Source organism: Bombus vosnesenskii, unplaced genomic scaffold (assembly GCF_011952255.1).
Source record: "Bombus vosnesenskii isolate JDL3184/JDL3185 unplaced genomic scaffold, Bvos_JDL3184-5_v1.1 scf7180000013262, whole genome shotgun sequence".
In the NCBI taxonomy this organism is placed as follows: Eukaryota; Metazoa; Arthropoda; class Insecta; order Hymenoptera; family Apidae; genus Bombus; species Bombus vosnesenskii.
Window position 1 is genome coordinate 1,619,048 of NW_022882922.1, and position 19,429 is coordinate 1,638,476.

Below are 19,429 nucleotides of genomic sequence, written 5' to 3' on the forward strand. Positions count from 1 at the left end.
AAAGTCGTAGGATATTGTATTACGTCTAAAGGATTCAGCTGGTGCGTTTTATTTTTGAAAGGACACAAGTTTTGAAGAAAAGTTTAAGAATTAGAGTGACGTATCGTTTTGTTTCAGCTTCGCTGACACTTGGCAGGTAGTCTACGGAATTCGTATTTTTACGTGACAGCCACGATATGTGTTAATAATATTCGAGGTTCTCGAGTGTAAACTGTGTTCTTTTTCACCATGTTTCGTCAACATTGTGATTAGGTTTCCTCCAAGCATGTGAACGCGCCGTTACCAAACTAGATCTTCTATTTACAATTGTAGTTATTCTGATCGCTAATGAAGCTAATTCGTGTTAATGGAACGTTAGAAACTGCTTTCGTAAAGAAACCAGGACACATTTGCCAATTTCAGGATCGTCAAATATTAGAATTTAACATTCTTTCTAGTTTTTTATAAATTATGTAAGCCATCCAGAAGCTTTGACTTATAATTGCGTAAAGTGTAAAAACCAGTTTCACAAATATTTAAGTTCGTCATCGAAGATCTCGAATTTAATCCAGTGATTTCATACGGTCACCAGAATGGAAGGCTTTGTCAATGTTCCGTATCGTACGATCTACTGACAAAAGGTACTAATTGATTATAGAAGAGATTCCTTGATCGACGAAGATGAGTAAGCAATTTACCTTTGAAGAATCGGCACATTAACGATATGACTCTTAATCCTCGATTATCAGTGTTGCCAAACACATTTAATGTTATTCACCTAGGAAATCACGTTCTCAAATTAACTCTTTCACAATCCCTTGATACTCTATGATCGAGCAATATTGTCATACATCGTATCTATCCAATATTTGACAATTTGTCGTGTCTTGATATAATAAATGCTTACGACATTCTCTGTATAGATCTATTCACAATAGCAATGTTAGATCGTAGAGGTTAATCATTAGTAACAATACGACAGAAGTTACTTGGAACAGGATTCTAATCCATTTGAGGCAAGAATTCTCCCGTCGTCGACCAATATTTCCATCAAGTTGTCCAATTAAATAATTTTTTCGTAATACCACTGATGCAACGCGATACGATCGCTTGTTCGCAGTCGTAAACGGAAACGAGCTTGGGAAAACCTGCTTTTTACCGATCGATTCCGCGGTGACTCTATGAAATAGGTATTCGCAACTGGTCTTCTCGTTCGCGTGGCCGTCGAGACGGCGCGCGAGATTTTTGTTCGCGATTCGCGAGTTCGGAAATAACTCTGTTACGTCGCGAGACGCGTGCTGCGCTCCTTTACGTAAATCCTTACGTGTGTCTCGTTAGGCTCTCGCGTTCCTTCGCCCGTGGCGGGTTAATGTCTCAATCGAGCAGCCACGATCTGTCAAAGGACCACGTCGAGATACATAGAATCGCCCAACATTCCACAGTGGACGCTTATTAGGCGACCGATCGTGTCACCGCGGTAACGAGCACGGAAACAGACACTTCGGGTCTATCGACGATCGTGCCACTCAGGAATCACCTCGCGTGAATTGTAAGTCGCGCGTCGGTTGCATGTTAATTGACGTGGCCACTGATCTCGGCTAATAACTGTCGCGTGTTTATTCCCCTTTCTTTCGCTTTTTCTTTTTCCTCCGCGTTTTATTGCCAGGTCTTTTTATAGTGCGAACGTGAAAGCACGGTAACGAGACACAGCAAAGTTGTTGAAGCGTCTCGTACCCTGCAATCGCTGCTTTTGATAATGCCCGAGGTTTCCAGGTCATCGTGTACTTTTTTGGCATAAAGATTATCAAGAAACTTCTGTCGCGGTGTGTGAAAGATGTTTGTACAAAGTAGACGTACGGAACGAAATAATACTCTACCGTATGTAGTAATCATTTCTATACATGATAACCGAGTAATTCGACAATGAATGACGGGTTCTTGCCGGAGCATCAACCAAATATGTCTGACGTGGCAGTCATTACGTTAAAGATTCTCAGGATTGTAAACTCTAAAACTCATAAAAATGTCAAGAAGGGATTGAAAAAATGAATCTTTATTTAGATCGCTAGAAAGGTTAATTTACATTCCGACGAAAACACGCCAACCTTTTTTTAGCACTATCAACACCAAGTGTAAATAATTTCCGTTTACATATAACTCCTGCAACTTCAGATAAATTGTTTTATAATTAGTGATTAAGAGCGACGTGCTTGCAATTCGCGTGACAGTGCAAATTTTCTTTTTTATGGCACGTGCGTGAGTCTATATCAGCGCGCGAAAGAGCGCGCAAAAATGTTCCGTGATGCCGGTCACGTGCAATAAACACGATCGTGCGCGGAAGTTTGGCCCACTTGTCCAATACGCGTCAACGAAATTTCATCGTCATCTTTGATAAGCATCGGCCATGCCGAGTCACGAGCACGATCGATCTATGTATATTATTCCACAAGGTCGGTTCCTTTTTCGTTCGGTCGAATTTCGAGTTTCTCAAATTTATTGTTTCTACATTGTACGGCACGTTTGTATTCTCTTAGGACTCTTTCCCCTAGAAATAAATGATACGAGTAGGAAGAAGAGGAGGAGAAAGTTTAATCTGTTTTTATTACGTTCGTTTAAATAAAAAGTAAATGTGAAAAGAAGCGTCGCAGACGTGAACTTGAAGATCAAACGTATCACGCAAAGTGCGATCTCTGATGATGTTGCAAGTGATTTATCCACTTCCGTTCGTCACATTGTGTAAGGACTAGGAATTATCATTAACGACATGGAATTGTTTTTTTCCTTCTTACCTTCGTTTGTGTGAAACGCGTTTTAGACCCAAGAACAATTTGAGTTTCTTCATATATATTTGCTTTGTATTTCTTAAATTTATTAATACTTTTCGATCTAACATTCTCCGTCTGTTTGTGACTTATATTTTAAATATCTGCAGGAGGAAAATTTTCGAGAGTATTTAAATCGGTGGACTTCTCCGTTTTATTCGTACTTTGTCGTAAATTTGATATAAACCTCGACGATCCAAGTTTAGAACGTTTTTATCGCAAAATTAACTCTGAGAGATAATTCTTTTGATAAATATTCGGCATTTTTATTTATTTACTTAAAATGAATGCTTTTGGTATTGATAGAAGCCTTTCTTTGAAATCTACCGAGTTTTAATATTAAAGAAGTTTTTTTGAGATTATTATGTAAAAATCTTCACTAAATAATTTTTACTATCGATATTCCGATATCTAAGATAATTTACCAGAGTTTTAATATTTCCATAGACAATGAAGCACAAATTTTCGGCATGTTTTCGACACAGTTCCAACAATCTCTTGCTCACGAAGATCGTGAAATTTACGATCATAACAAAGTAAGGCATGCTTTTTTTTTATACTGTTTTGACACGTCGCGAGCAAAATCAAAGGAGAAAAAACTCATTTCTCATGCAACGACCAAAAACTGCATCCCAATCAAACAGACCAGACTTTCGATCCTACGCTCGTACATTTGCATTTCTACTCGCCTCGGATAATTCAGTAACACGAGGATTCGCATTCCCCAATGCCTTATTTAGTATATGCCCGTGCATCGTCCCCAAATAGGATCGAACCAGTCGAATTTCTGCAGCAATCGATCTATCCAAAATTCCAAGCTCCGCTTGTCAGAACCGCTGCATCATTATCGATCTTAGGATCCGATCTCGCTGACCATATTTGGTGGAACGCACGCTGCTCCACTCGATGATCCATCAATTCCTCTCGTGTCGTCACGTCCTGTATGCAATCTTCTATGCCGACGTCGATGACATAGTATTCTCGGTCTCTGACGGCATCGTCGAGCCGCGGATTATGACGAACAATCGAGTGACGCACATCCTGAAACAGTAGCTAGCCAGACTGCAACGGTCAGGAGGTTATTTTTAAGACTTGATCGTTCATTCACGTTTTTCCCAGGAACCTCTTGAGTCAGCACACACGAAACTAAGGACGTTCCGAAGTCGGTTCGATTCCCGCGAGAAGATCGCCGGCCGCATGAGGATGCGTGTTTATTTCGAAGCGGTGTGTCTAGCGTGCGTGAGTCATCGGAAGAGATTCTTGGTATCAAGGTCGCCGATGGTCGTGACCTTCCTCGGCCACGCCGCCGTTACCGATATTCTGGCGCCATGCTGTGCCACCCGAAATATTTCCCAAAATTTTTTTCGTGGTAGAGATAGTATCAAAGATGAACATAGTGGTTGGGAAGGTCGTGGTTTGGAATTTTTGCGATGATCGAGAGAGAACAGACGATACGTTTATTCGGTTGTCAGATTTTTGATAACGTTTATTCGGGACGCCATTAATACAGTCTGCATTAAGGATAGCTATTGCGTTAACACGACCTTTCATTTTCAATTCTTTTTCGGTCTATTTACATTATCGAATTCTGTTTTTTCAACGTTCTGGCTACGAAAATGAATTTCAAAGATTCCCTTGATATTTCCTTTTTCTACTATTTTTTCTACCTATATACTACAATTTTATGAAATTGAAAAAAAAACTGAAGTATTTGTAACGTTACGATAGCCTTAGTCTTTAATGGGTTAAACGGAGTTTCATTGCTTCATTCAGGATACGACCGAACTATTATACAATAATTAAACGTCGCTTAAACGATCCAGATATATCCAATACGGAAGCAGGAAGCTTACCTCGTGTACCTTATCAATTTACTACATTTACTTGTCGCGATCGATCCGCGAATAGCTCTACGTCTACGAATCAACAACACGACCAATATCTCGACGTTATTAAGATTCATATCAGCCTCTCTAATTATGTTTAATTAGTCACTGTGCGTCTCGGAAACGCAGTCAGCGCGCACGAACCGAGAGAGACCAATTTTCAGCATGAATAATACGACACTTCCTGATTTTCTTCTCTCGTCTGAATAATACCCAGGGAAACTCGAGAAATTTTCTTCGTTGTAATTTCATAAGAAACGACCGTGCACCTCGAATCTCTCATTAACACGATCTCGCGCGGTGCTTGATCTACCAGCTTCTGACAAACAGTTGCCGCGATGATTTCGAGACGAGCGGTCCTAACAATGGAACGCGATAAATGTCGACGTTCGCGAGCTCTTAATTAAACCTGTCCAGTATTCCCGTCGTTTCGATAGTTCTTTCTTTTCCCCACGACACGCGCCCATTGTCGTCCAACTCACGAGGTGTCTACGCGCCAGCGTATTTTCCCGCAATTTCGCACAAAAGCCGAGAATGCTGTTTCTCACAGGTGACTTATCGTGGCGTATCTTGAGAACCGGGACGGGCTGGTTAATTTCAAGATCACGGCGAAAAGGTTGTTCCCCGGTGCGTAGCTTGATGTCACGGCCTTTAATCCTGTAGTGGTACGCTCAGCTACAATATACGCCGACGCTTTTGAAAATAATGTTACTTTGTTATTAGACATATTAAACGGTTACTCTTCAGTATCTTCCTATTGTACGCTTCTTGTTTCAAAGCAAACGCTTTTATCGCGCAGCTGAGATTATGAGAGAAATTTGTGTTTAATTCCAGCTCGGGTAAAATTTGTTTCGAAAATAAGTATGAGTAACAATACGATATAATATCTCCTTGGATCTATAGTAATATAATTTCTGAAAAAATTGGTCGCGAGATGTAACAATTCACTGCATAAGTCTCAGCCTTCTTTTTCTCGCCATAAAGTCACCAAGTTAACTGCGTTATCCCTGTTTTTGCTTTTCTCTGTCAATCTGTGACGTAGAAATCTGGGGAGATACCCTGTCGCTTTGTTTTTCCTTTTTCTTTTTTTATTTTTTCGCTTTCTGGAACAGTGTACCGGTGCTTGTACAATCATTCAACACGAACGTGACCGAAATAGGGATGAGCAGTTGCATTCTTTTTCTTGGAATTCTGCTCGTTCGTTCCGGTGATTTGAACGATGGGACAGAAGAGATTCCGAGGTTCTCGTGCTGTTTCTCGCGACAGCAGCGATTGTGTTGCGTAGAATCGTATACAATAACATGTAAACTCCATTAAAGCCCATCTTAGTAGTGGGAATAAGAACAATTTCAGAATTGATTTTTTCTATTTTTGATATACTTATTCGGTTTGGATAAGTGGGAAAGCTATAGATGTAAATTGATCGGTGAAATTGATCGATGTAATCTAACGTGTGCGAATGGTTAGAACGAAAAAATCTTCAGCACAGTAGTCGTTAGGGCGTAGGTTCGTCGAGACGATGATTGTTAGTAGTTGAATAATAACTATGAAACTCGTGGTTCGTTAGTTTGCGATTAGAACTAATCATTTAACGTGACCGTAATTGAGTCAACGACAATGGGACGGCATGGAAGATCTCGATGCGAGCGTAATTTTCTGATTGCGTGCAGTTGAATACACTGTTTCTCTTTAATAATATCTAGCAGTTCTTTTCTCAAACGTTATAAATAAGCCGTATAAAATTTTTATGCGAAGAACGAAGAGCTTCATTCACTTGTGGCGAATAAATCTTCGGAGAACATTGTGATAAAATACGGCTGCTATAAAAACTAGGCTTACAAACACGCGAGTTCGATAACAGAATGATTAAAGCAAACGGATCTCAGCGCAAACGAGAATCTACGAAAACAGTTTTATAGTGTTTGTCCAGTCGTGTTAATGCAAATTTGGAAATTCTTGCGTAAAACAAGCTATAACGAGATAGATCGATACGTCTCATACGTTTAGTGGAACGTGACGTAGAATCTGAATAAAGAAAGGCAACTTGGATACTCGTAAGCTTTTAAAAAATCAAACGGCATTACATACGCCTTGCTGACTTCTCTTTGCCTCAAGTTAACGAAGCAAGGACATTTACTTAATGAATTAGTGTTCACGAGCCGTGCACTGATGAAGGATATAAATTGTATTTGCCATGTATACAAAGCTTACAAAATTGTTCCATCATTGAATAAGTACAGATATTTATTAACGCGTGTCATGTACGGTATAAAAAAGAAAAGTTACAACAGAACGTTCAGATCAAATACAAAAATCATATTGATTAACATTTGATATATGTGTCCGTTGCATACGTCTTGGATCAAAACTGATATAGATATATATATTTTTTTATTACACGACTTTCATTGAATTTAATTTAAAGCAAAAGGGAAATTAGAAAATGTAACTGGTCTTAAAACTATTTAATGTACAGGTAATCGATATTTCGATGCAATACGCGATGCTTCATATACAAGCAATCAATAAGAATTATCATCTGATTTTCTTGTAACTAGGTCACGATTTAATTAAACATCACAAGGAACTATGCGAATCATTCGGTCAAGGCAATATTCTCGATAACTTGAGAACAAATCTCATCTACTCTGATCTGAATGTGCGTGAAAAAGGACGATGCGACGTGTGTCTGCTTTGCGATTCATCGGCATTGCCGGCGGAACTTTCCTCCGACCGATTTTCCCTTTCGCTCGCGGAATTAGAAATTCTACTTAAACGCGGCCGCTCTTGTTCCATCGCTCATTACGAATTCCGTCAGCGTGTTGTCTGTATTTTTACACGTACAATGACCTTCTATAGAAGAAGAAGAGCGACTAGCGAAAGTGTCATTGCTCGCCGCTGCATATTACCGTTAACATCCGTCGCTTTCGCCGCGATTTCGTTGAGATTCGACTCGCGTCCTTTCCTTTTCGGTGTTTTCCGCGCTTGTTCGCACTCGATCTTTACGCTCGAACCGCCCTATTGTCTTCTTGCGAGAGTTGACAAGCTTTCAGGTCTTGTCGCCTGGAAAAGTATCGGAGAAAGGGCTACCTACATTATTAACGCGTATCTTGCTATACGTGTGATCATTGTGAAACCGTTGTCGTTCGGTTGGAGGTTCTTGGAAAATTTGAAGACGCAGGGAGGTTGGAAATGGTAGGAAATTCTCCAAAATGCAGGAAAATCTCTGAAGTTACATGAAATTTTCCAGAGAAAGAATGCAATAGCATCAAGTATTTCATACTATATACATAGGAATTTCTTTTATCTTATAGTTGAGAAACGGACGACATCATTGAGGAACATTTCCCGTGACTAATAATTAAAAATAGAATGTGCATAATTGTGAGAGGAAATATTTTACAGCGAAAATAAATTTATGAAAATAATATTTATAATTCTCACTTTTCTATGCATTTAAATTTATGAAGTTGATAAGTATAGCTTCTGAGAATATTATTTCATATCTCTGTAATATCTGTACAAAGGCCTCTTTCACTTTAAATTCACGACGCTGCAATACCTAAAATAATTTCCAATACTTCGAGCCAATTACCAGTCATCGGATATCGAAATCGTTCGTATCCTATAAAGGTAAATCGTTGTGCTTTCCACGGTAAAAACTTGAATTTATACGAATGCATTTCTTTATGAGAAACGCGAGATATCGGATGCACGTCATAGCTGCATTCGAAGTAAATGTAGAATGAAGGAAGAGAAAAATGTACAACGGCGGCGATTATCGGTGAACGTAACCTTAATTGTTCGTGCGTTTTATGCGTAAAATCTCCGTATTCGTGCGTTCTCATTCGTAGAATTTGCCTATTCACGTCTAGGTATCTATACGTTTTCCATATTAGTCAACCGAAAGAAATCGCGTATTTGCAGTTCGTTCGAATAGCAGGCAACGCCATTAATGCTGTAAAGAGGGAAAAATATCAAGACTTACGAGTCTATACGAGTCGATAAAAAACAGGATATTTAAAGGGATGCAAAATGTGACAATTTTTTAAACAAATGCTATTGAATTTCACGGAAATATAACGCGAAGAATTATCGTTACGGTGAAAGTTTACAAGAAAGCAAAGACCTACTGGAGAAGATTTAAGGCCATTTTCTTTCCCTATTTGCGGTTCTTTCGCGAATTGTAACGCGAATAAGTTTATTTCGTTGTGCTCTCGTAACATACGCGAAATCCTCCACCATTGTTTGACGAGTGAAGAATCGAAGAAACATTACGTCGCTGTTTCTCTGAAATTCACCGTATCCTAAGAATAGCATCGACAGATCGAACCTAGTTCTTACTTCTCGTCAAGAGGAGGAGATTATGAATTAGCGGTATTCGTTCGTATCGTTTCGTAAGGAATTTTATCGCGACGGGACTTTTCGTTCGTGAAACGCTGGAAATAGTTCGGACGAAATGTGTTTTGCATTCTCGTCTGGATTATAATGCATGTTGAGCCACGGGCAATGAACATTAATATTCAGGCGCTGTTTCGTCATTCAATTTCTCGTATTCGCGTTCCTTTGTAGCGAAAATGCCTAAGGAACTGTTACGTGGCGGTAATTCATGGCGCGAGCCATGAATATCGCGATTATATCGCTCGGGACGACTCGTCCGTTTCATGAAGCATTTTCGTTGAGACTTTTGACAAGACCTTCCAAGCTGCTTACTGGGAAATTCAATTCCATTGCTCCCGTAATAAAGGAGTAATATTGGAAGATCTTGGTAATAATGGAAATCATAGTTAGTCACTTATGTTGTAGTTATAACACTCTTCCAGTACAATATACGGTCTACAACAGTTTTATTAAGAATACAGCGGCATTCAGACATATGAGGTGAAAATTGTAGGAAAGAAAGTGTAATACTAAGATTATGCATATTTTATAGCTGCACAGTTAGAAATAGTTTCCACTTATTTTTAAGTAGACTTAAAGGATAGAGATAAATTAATGACTACTTGTCAATTGCTTGTTGCACAATCGCCGGATTGCGGTGATTAACTTATTTCTCTACCGAAACACCACCGATTCGATAAACACGCGTAACCAACGCGATCGTTCTCCAAACGGTTACTTTAGCCAATTCAATTACAAATTTCCTTTTTTTTTGATACTTCTCTCGAGCGTATACAGTATACTTAGAAATAATTGCTGAATAAACGATTAGTATCGTAACATCTCAAGAAACTAAGGATTTACCTCTATAACTTCATTTATTGCAAGGGAATAACATAAACAATCGTAAATTTTCCCATTACAGTATTTAACACATTCTTCTTTATTCCCTGATTATTCACGTAGTCGATCAATTTAGTTTCTGAGCGATTCGTATCTGCTTCTGCGCTGTTCTCAGCCGAAAAAGTTGGATACAATGGAAATGATGGCCAAGTCTGACGCATGATATTCAAACGGACGTAAAGAAAAAGAAAGCAAGGAGGCAGGACAAAGCGCAGGGAAGATCGTCGAAGAACATCCTGCTGATAGAATTTGAAAAAAGGCTTGTCGATGCACTCTCTCAACATGGTCGGGGATCACGACCTTGCCACGGCGAATCCGGGATTCGATCACGCTCGCCTTGCCGCGAGAGACCCGGTCGAAACTGGCCTTTTCTTTTCGTGCGTCGATCACGAAACCCACCATGGGAAGTTAACATTCCGGTGGCGTCGCTCCAGCGGTAACGTTAAGGCCTTTCCAGTCGATATTGCCACGAGAGAGAAAGAGAGAGACCACGGATCCCTTTCTTATTTCTCCTCTATGAGCCACGCCTAGCACTTGCTCCGTGTAAGCATTTGCACACACCCTTCACTACATATAGAACACGAGTGGGAAACGTGGGCGAGTCGTCGGCCACGATATATCTCGGCCGATGATATCGCTGGCAGGTTATCGGGCAAAATCCGCCGATCCCGAAACGAGAGGAAAGCTCTGAAGAAAAATTTCCGATGGAACGCTGGTGAGATCGTTTGCCGAGGTTTCAATCGAAGTTGTAGTTGCGCTATGGTCAGGGGAGGAAAGGTCACGGTGCGGTGGGATTTACTTACTGACTATGGTAGAGATGGAAGGTGAGCTTGATACGGATCATAAATTCGATCGATTGTTAAATCGTAACACGTTTTAGCAATTGATGCTTCGGGCAAAACGGGATCCAAGCGTCAGCGTATTGCAATTGCAGATAAGAATGTGATACGGTTGCGTTTAATTTAAAAGCGGATGGGCTATTCTGACGTACAAGATAGACAAATTTCACTGATTGCACGTTTTAGTTAATAGGTATTTTACTTATTAACGCGCGTGTAGTTTTAAGACAATACTCAATCGCTTAAATTATTATAATAATACATAATATTATTATGTATTATTATAATACATAAATTATTATAATACATCGTTAACTTGTGAAGAGTGAAGATAATAAGAAGTATCGTACTACCTGTTATTTGCCGAGGATATTGCAGTTTGATGACAAGGCTAGCTCAGTGTTTGCGTTCATTCGACAACGATCCTTATATGTATTTTCATCTTACGTCATAACGGCCAAGAATAGAGTAAAAGTAAAACAATTTCAAACAGTCTCAAACAACTCGGAGAGACGAAGACCGATCGATCCACGAAACAGGCATTTCCTCTATGGACCTTGTTCTACTCACTATATCTGGACTTATTGCTTGCTGCTATTTGCAAAATTTGATGCAACGCGCAGACGAGACCGAGGCACTGAAATCACGTTTCGCGTGAAATCTATTTTTCACCGGTTTCGCGCTCGTTATGAAACAAGAGTGGCAGGTCGAAGTGAATCAGTGAGAATCGATGAAGAAAAAGGCGAACGAATCCAGCTCCGATTTGCGTCACAGACCGAAAGGGGATAGTCTACGAGCGGATTGATGCACTTTGATCGCTTCGTGGAAGACGGTACGAAGACAATCCAGTTGATGTTCATGGAAAGGTTCCACTTTTCGCTTCTAAACATGGATCGTCTCCATTAAAAATTTCATGCCAGAAAATAGATCAGCCTGAGAGATTCTATTCTTAAGTGTTTCTCATGCTTAATGGATAGGACGTATAGTAATAAATGGCACAGCTGAGAATGGGGTGAATAGTTTCTGTATCTTCTGAGAATAGATCCTCCATGCGCAATCAAATAGAATGTCTGGAATAAAAGTTTCGATAAATTTCTCAATTTGGCGTACTCTTTATTACGTTTTTATAAATTTTGAATATTTATATGGAGAGCTTTTTAAAGTTCTCGATCGAAACCGGGAACTTTAAAATTGTAAGATCGCTGGCTACGTGTTCTAACTGTTCCAAGTCGACGGAATCGCTTATGGCTATTTGTTCGAGGACAAGCGAACAATTGGCCAGAATGAAAATCACAATAGCACCGAGCCATTGTTGAAATTTGCCTAGCGTTTCTTACATACGTTTCATTCATCTTACGTTCCGAACGTACTTCCTTCTTATTTCGAACAATGTTTCTTATAACGATTTCCTGTATATTTATAAACTATTCCCTGCCATTAGAAAAATCATGTTTCGAATCGTTATATAAACGGAGCAACGACGTCTCTCCTCAAATTTCAATTAAGGACAATAGTATCGCTGTTCCACTCGATGTTTATAGTTAAAGATCGATCGACAGTTATCGAGCTCACAGTGGCTTCTACATCAATTATAAATCATTTAACATCATTGCACCATGATATATCGTATCGAAGCGCGTCGAACGATCGAGCAAAGTCGACGGGAAGGCGCGTGTACGCAAAAACATCGGGAACTGTCCGGATCGATGATGAATCACGGTTCTTGACCGACCCGCGAATGTGAATAATCGATCGCAGCTTTCTCATGGAAGCGAACGAAGCTACGATCGTTTGGGCGTTCGAATGCTCGATACGCTTTGATCGGTCGTTGCTTCGGTTGACAATGCATTCGTCAGTGGTGCGTTCGAATTGTTCACCGTCTCATACACGCCATTACGGTCACGATACTCTTCGAATACGTAATATACCACTGAACCCACTGAATACCAGTCGTGTTCTTCGATCTGCATACAATGACCCGACGAGATACGAAGAACATTGTCGCAATTATTATCAGAACGCGTGCATCGGTTTTGATTTTTAAATATTTCATATCTAGTCGTTCTCTTTCTTCTTTTTTTCTTCTACTTTTTATATACGTACGTTGGCTACACACGCCCGTGGTTCTAGGAGGAATTTAACCTTTCTCCCATTCTTCTCACGAACGTTCGACTTCGTAAAAACGGGGGCATTGGTAACGTATTACGGCGATAAACGAGAATCGTGATTTAGTATAGAAGAGAATCGACACCACGAATTTTAAAATCGAACGAGTTTACTTTTTCATATCGCGCTATTTATTGCTGTTACGATATTCTGGATAATATCTGTAAAAGCACGGTAAAATGGCGATGCCTTTGGTGGTATCGGCAAAAGCGTCAGATACCCTTTTGAAGTTACGTCAACGCGGTAGATCGAATATAAATCTTTGAACGTCATCACGATTATCATCAGACTTTCAGGGGTTAGACTCTTCAGTTACCTGTTTCGGCGTTCATTGTTCCTTTGTGCTTCCCATGGCTTATGTCCTTTTTGTATGCACTGCCATCGCTCTTTTCGAATTCGTTTATATCGTTACGAACATTCTTTTCACTAAAAATCGCGTGGTACTCGTGTATCACTAAAAATATCATGTTTGAATAATTTCTGCAAAAATCTACGTAAAAATTGTCGAATCGGCATGAGTGGAAACATTCGATATTTACACTTGGGAATATTTTCTACCTTTTATATATTTTTATTTAAACGATTGCTTAAGCGTTGCAGTAATCGAGAAAAAACGTTGATATACTCGCAACAACTCTAATAATCCTCAAATTGCAAACTAATACAGTGAGAAACGTTAAGAAATAACATAAAATGACTCACTACGTAAAATATTCGCTTTCAAGTACGAAAAAATTTTCTCTTAAAAATCGTACGAGCCACTGAATGTTTCTAGATATACAAAATTCACTAGCTTTCTACGACCATACAAATCGGTGGAGCATAAAATTGACCTATTCTTTAACCAAGCTGAGCACCAATTAATTTATTTGCACGATAAAAAGATTTACCGATGACAAGCAACATTTGTAAATACCACTTGCGCGAACGTATCGACTCGAGAATTGAGTTAACCCACGATCAGCAGATTAGGATCGCTTATCCCAGCCGGAGAACCGCCTCCCCTAAACGCTTTACATTTCACGTTCTTCGAATAATTCCGTCAGAGACGATCGGACAGTCTCGTAACTCGTAAATATCTACCAACACGGATGAGATAGTACACGAATACCAGAAATGTACTGTTGCCGCTTACATAATGGACATGCGCATAAACAACAAATCTCGCGATTACTCACGGTCGAGCATTTGATTGAAAACGCATCTCTATTCATCTAATAACTCAATAAAGTCGCGACATTGGATAACGTTAATTGAAATTACAAGCGATCCATTTACGTTCCAGCAACTTCGCACGGCGAAAAAGAAACGACGTCATCGAATACACGGTTTTTCCTTCGAGTTTGATTCTCTCTGTAAACGCGTGTTAACGAATCCTCGCTAATTTACACGAATATTTCTGGATGATAATTTGTCCAACGTAACCCCTGCGTGATCCTTTGACATCGATATTTTTTGTTTTTCAGATGAATACGGATAATCATGTTTCAATGATTATTTCTTCAGATTCGTTGAGAAAATGTTCCTATGAGCATCACGTCTATAAATATTAACGTTAGACTGTGAATATTTATGCAATTCGAAAACAAAGGAATAGAAAGATTTTGCATGAATGAATGAACTATGGAACTAGGAGAGGCTCGCGCTATTAAAGACGAACGGCGCTGGTAATTTCATCATAATTTGTCAGACCTTGTAACTACGCTCTACTACGACAAAATGAATAGTCTATATCCATGGTAATGGATTACGAAATGGAAAAAAACATGAGGCGGCACGCGTCGCAACGACGATCATAGGAGACGCGACTTTTTCTTAGCGATTACCGTCATTTTCATGGAGGAGCATTATCGTTCCTCGTTGCGTTCCTTATAATCGTGAAACACACTCGTATAATCGACAATTTCTGCATCGTCTGTTAATGGTGTACTACTTGCTGTCACCGTTTCTTAGTATCGTTCAAGTACTTGGTAGAGAAGAGACATCGATGAGAGTTGTTTCTAGGACGATGTCGTGTGATCTGGAAGATTCTTCTGTAGTCTCTAACCGTCGAGTAATTTTTATTTCAGTTTAACATAACGTTATTGATAGAGATTCATGATGATTCGAGACTGAAGAATTGTCGTATTGCGATTAGGGTTTTTTTGTTAACTGTTTTATTATTTAGTTGAGGCTGATCAATCGCTCGTATATTCTACGATTATATATAGAGCATCGTGATTGTTAAGTTTCTGGATATCGTGTATCATAGAAAGAATGTGATGACGTTGAGGGCGTTGCTTCTAAAATAACATTGCGTAAGCTGAAGAATTCAGTCGTGTGGTTGCCTTTTTTTCTCATTTAAGCGATCTTATGTCAAGTTATAATCTGAACTTCTACATTGATACATTTTTTATTACAAAGTCGTTATTTTAATTTTGAATTTCTATCCCCTTTCGTACCTTCAACTATCCATAGTCGATATGTATTGTCAATTAATGACAATCAACGTAACGTCACGTACTGTTGTCACTACATTTCCTAGTAGCACATGTCATTGAAATCGTATGGAAATGTCTGTGGCTATTGTATCTGACATGGTATTGTGCAGTTCGGGGAACCATTATTATGTCTAATCTTCGACCATTTTTGCTTTCTCCTTGAATTTTAGTCGAACGTACACGTGACCACACATGAGCGATATTTATTTAAAAAATCATTAAAATCTAGATACTACTTTTAAATTTAAATAACATTCTCTTTTGAGTTCAACATTAGGTAATCGATGGTTCTGCTCGTACGTAACGCCTTCCAAGTATTGCAGTTGTATTTATTGTTAAATATTGTACGACAACAATTGTCCAATTTATGTCTAAGATACAATCAGCGTTGTGCAACATAATGGATCTCAAAGTTACATTGTTGTTAGTTTTTTCCTGAATCTGTATTCTTGTGTGATCGATATTGTTTACGATTTTTACAGACACACATTGTTGCGTACCACGATTACGTAGTTCCAATAACTTTCGTTGTTAAGTTTTGTTTTACACCTTTCTCCGCTTTCAATTTCATATAACCGATAATCCTGGTATTGTCTCGTAACGTACAGTAATAAATAATCGGTTCCATTAGATTTCGAGGCGTTGATAACGTTCGAAACACAGGAAATCGCAATGGTCAGTTTGTTCTTGAGTCAAAGAGGTCCAATGCAATTTTATCTGCTCGTATAATAGATTTCTCGTTTTATCTAGAGGCCGTATTTTTCTATTCTAAAGTAAGTTTCAGTAATGTAAGATACGCTTGTTCTCTGGAAAATTCGAAGAAACCAAGTTCGTTCGAAATAAACGTCAACCCGGAACAAAGCTCGATTGTTTCGATGCAAAGTGGTAAAAGTCGCTACGTACAGTTACGAAATCTTTTCATTTTGAATTCACCTGGATTTCTGTCAACCGATTCCCCTCGACACTGACAAGCCTGCCGCATCGTTGCGTGCATTCCGATTGTTGACCGTATGTGCGTTCTTGAACTTCCGCTTGTACCCGTATTCACCACGAAAGTATCCGCACGACTCTACTTAGTGCTGCAGTAGAAATTACGCAACTCGAAACCCCGCATAACTTCAAATTAATAATCTTCTTTTATGTTTTTCAATACTCGATAGAAATATCTCGCGTTCCTACCAAGACAGAGTTATGAATAGCTGAAAGAAAAACTACGCGGCCATTAACCATTGAACGGCAAAGCAAAGTACTTCTTACGTAACGTATTACCTCGATAAATTTAACGTTATTGGACAAGTGGATGAAATGTGTAGTTTGTATGGCGTTAAGTATAGAACTAATTAAGCGCGGATGAGAACAAAGCTTTTCACTGGCCTCCCTTAGATTTAGCTTCCTCTTCTCTTTATAAAAGATATTCTTTATTCGTTTCAGATAAGCTTTCTTCGATATTCATTCAAAATTTCAACGTAGAATGCAATTAAAAAAATAAAAAAAAAAAAGAAATAAATTTAGACTGATATCAATCAGTCTTCAAGGCTATCTCTACTCTCTCTAATATACACAATGTCTGGAAACGATACTTCACGATACTGTTAATTGCCTTTACTCTATGACATCAATTAAAGCTTTATTCTTCGCTCACTCGTTGTAACTTCATCAACGTTATTCCTTTATCGAGTATTGAGCAACAGATTACCAGTATCGTTTATCCATTTCCGCGTTCGACTTTCACCGAACGAAGGAAAACTTCATTGCGACATGATGCGATTATATGCGTGCAAAGGGCGCGAGGAAACGAAGGAAGGCAGCAGCGCGTCTCCCCGCGGCAAAAATCTAATTATTTATTGCCTTCGTTGTCCGTTAGATTGACTGAATACATCGAGGCTAGCGGTACCGCATACTAGACAACGTGCGAATTAATATTCAATGGCCAATACATTTGCGTGGATTTCTTGGAAGCGCAACGATCGATTTCAATCGCTATTAAATTTATTCCTCCGTTTGACATGTTGATATATGTCGATATATTCTATCGTTATTTGATATGCTATTGATCTATTGGTATGTCGGTATCGAACAATTTAATACGAAAGTGTTAAAAATCGAGTCATCTTCTAATCAAAAACTTCTATAACTGTCAAATTTCGAACACTCTAATACGTTCATTAAGAGTGTTCGGATAGAATATACGAAAAGAATAACGTGTCTAAAAGGAAAACGTGTATAACTTCATTGAAAAAGAACTGCAACTAGAGAGTTATATATAGAGTGCATCGTTGCATTAAAAAATAACAAACTACTGCAAATATGGACATTTCGAAACCATTCGACTTTTCTCTTTATTCCGGATACAGTTGAATTTATTGAGTTTTATCGCGGTCCCCTGCAACGTCGATTAGCAAAAGTCGATTCGCACGATAAGCTAGGAAACCGCAGGAAGAAACAAAAATGGCTCGTTGAGGACGCTCGTGGGCGCATGTTTGCGACAGCGTGTGGCTAGTTAAATCGAAATAACAGCTACACTTCTGCGTACTCGATTACGAAGATAAAAGCGTCATTTGAACATTTTTATTCGCCGTTCTCTCGTTGTTTCTCTCCCAGCGTTTTAATGACGGCGATTTAAGCGAGACGCACTGCCTTTTTGTATCCACCAACCTTGCCGCCCCCGTCATTTGCACTACTTGCTTGCAGCGTCTTACCTAACCGTAATTATTTCACCTAGCAAAACTGGATCCGTTGCACGCGTCAGATGCGTTTTATGCAAAACGAAATTCCGACGTCGGTGCACGTATTTTTAAAACGCTGACGAGGACGTTTCGTACGGACGACAAATGGGGGACGTTGAGTTTTGGACAGCGCGTGCCGTTTGGGTTGATCGGTGACCTATTTCTAAGATGGGATTCAGGTTTATCGCTTTATCGAAGTGACCTGATTTAAAAATAATCCAGATACTTGAAGATGGAACTTGTAAAGCGAGGAAGAAAGAAGCGTTGAGATTTTAATTTGCGACGAAAAATAGAGATTATTTTCATTTTGAACTCACATTGGGTAATTGTACTATATATAATTTCAGGTTCAGGTAGAGCTTTTGTACGTATACATATTGCGTGTATTTCTCGCTTGTTCCTGAGTATTTCTCAATATCTTCGCGAAAGGTATAAATAAATATTTCTTTATGAAACTCAACCTGAAAGTTTTGAAAAATATGTAAATATTTTTTATTTGATAAAATGTTTTAAAGAAACAATGTTCGACAAGGATTTTATCGAAATTGATTGTCATTCCTACACTTACTGTAGATATAGAGAATTTTTTAAAGGAAGTTGCAAAACGGAAAAGATGAAAAGTAATGTTAAAGGCTAGGATAAAAATACTCGGCATAGCGCTAAAAATACAAAATACGATCACGTAGGAAACAAAGGGTGTGACGATCCTACACAAGCAAACTCGAAAGAAATTGCCGAACACGAGTTTACTCGCGCTTACTTTCTACCGCTACCAGAATCGTGTGAAATTCGTCAGACGCGATCCAAATAGAAATCATCGATCGTCGAACCGCGAGGGCCAGCATGCGCCATTTGCGTCGGAATTCGACGCGCAATTACGATGCTCCTCTACAACGTCACCACTTTCGTAATGGAAAGAGGGCCTCGTCGATAAAATCGAATTTTCGAGGCGTTGCCCATAGCAGGAAATCGCGATTCGGATCGATTTCCTCGATTAACAAGGCCGTGTCAACGCATATATTTATGAGCCTGTAGGAAGATTAAAAAGTGCAAAGCATTCGTACGCAGAAACGTATGAAATGTCCAAGGTATTGGTTATAATTTAATCGCAGATATCTATGCAAATTGAAATATCTTTACCAATGTAATTTAAAAAATGTAATTTAAGAAAAGAATCTAAGATCTATTTCGCCTACCAAATATTTTAACGAATATTCTTCTTTATAGTTTCGAGTTATTAAATGTGCA

The 19,429-nt window shown here is 39.0% G+C and overlaps 1 protein-coding gene across 1 annotated transcript in view; it reads left to right on the forward strand.

Moving 5' to 3' along the window:
- The window catches only part of LOC117230364 (N-alpha-acetyltransferase 15, NatA auxiliary subunit), a 45,305-nt gene that overhangs the window by 20,369 nt on the left and 5,507 nt on the right, over window positions 1–19,429 (forward strand). The gene's annotated exons all lie outside the window — the stretch shown is intronic.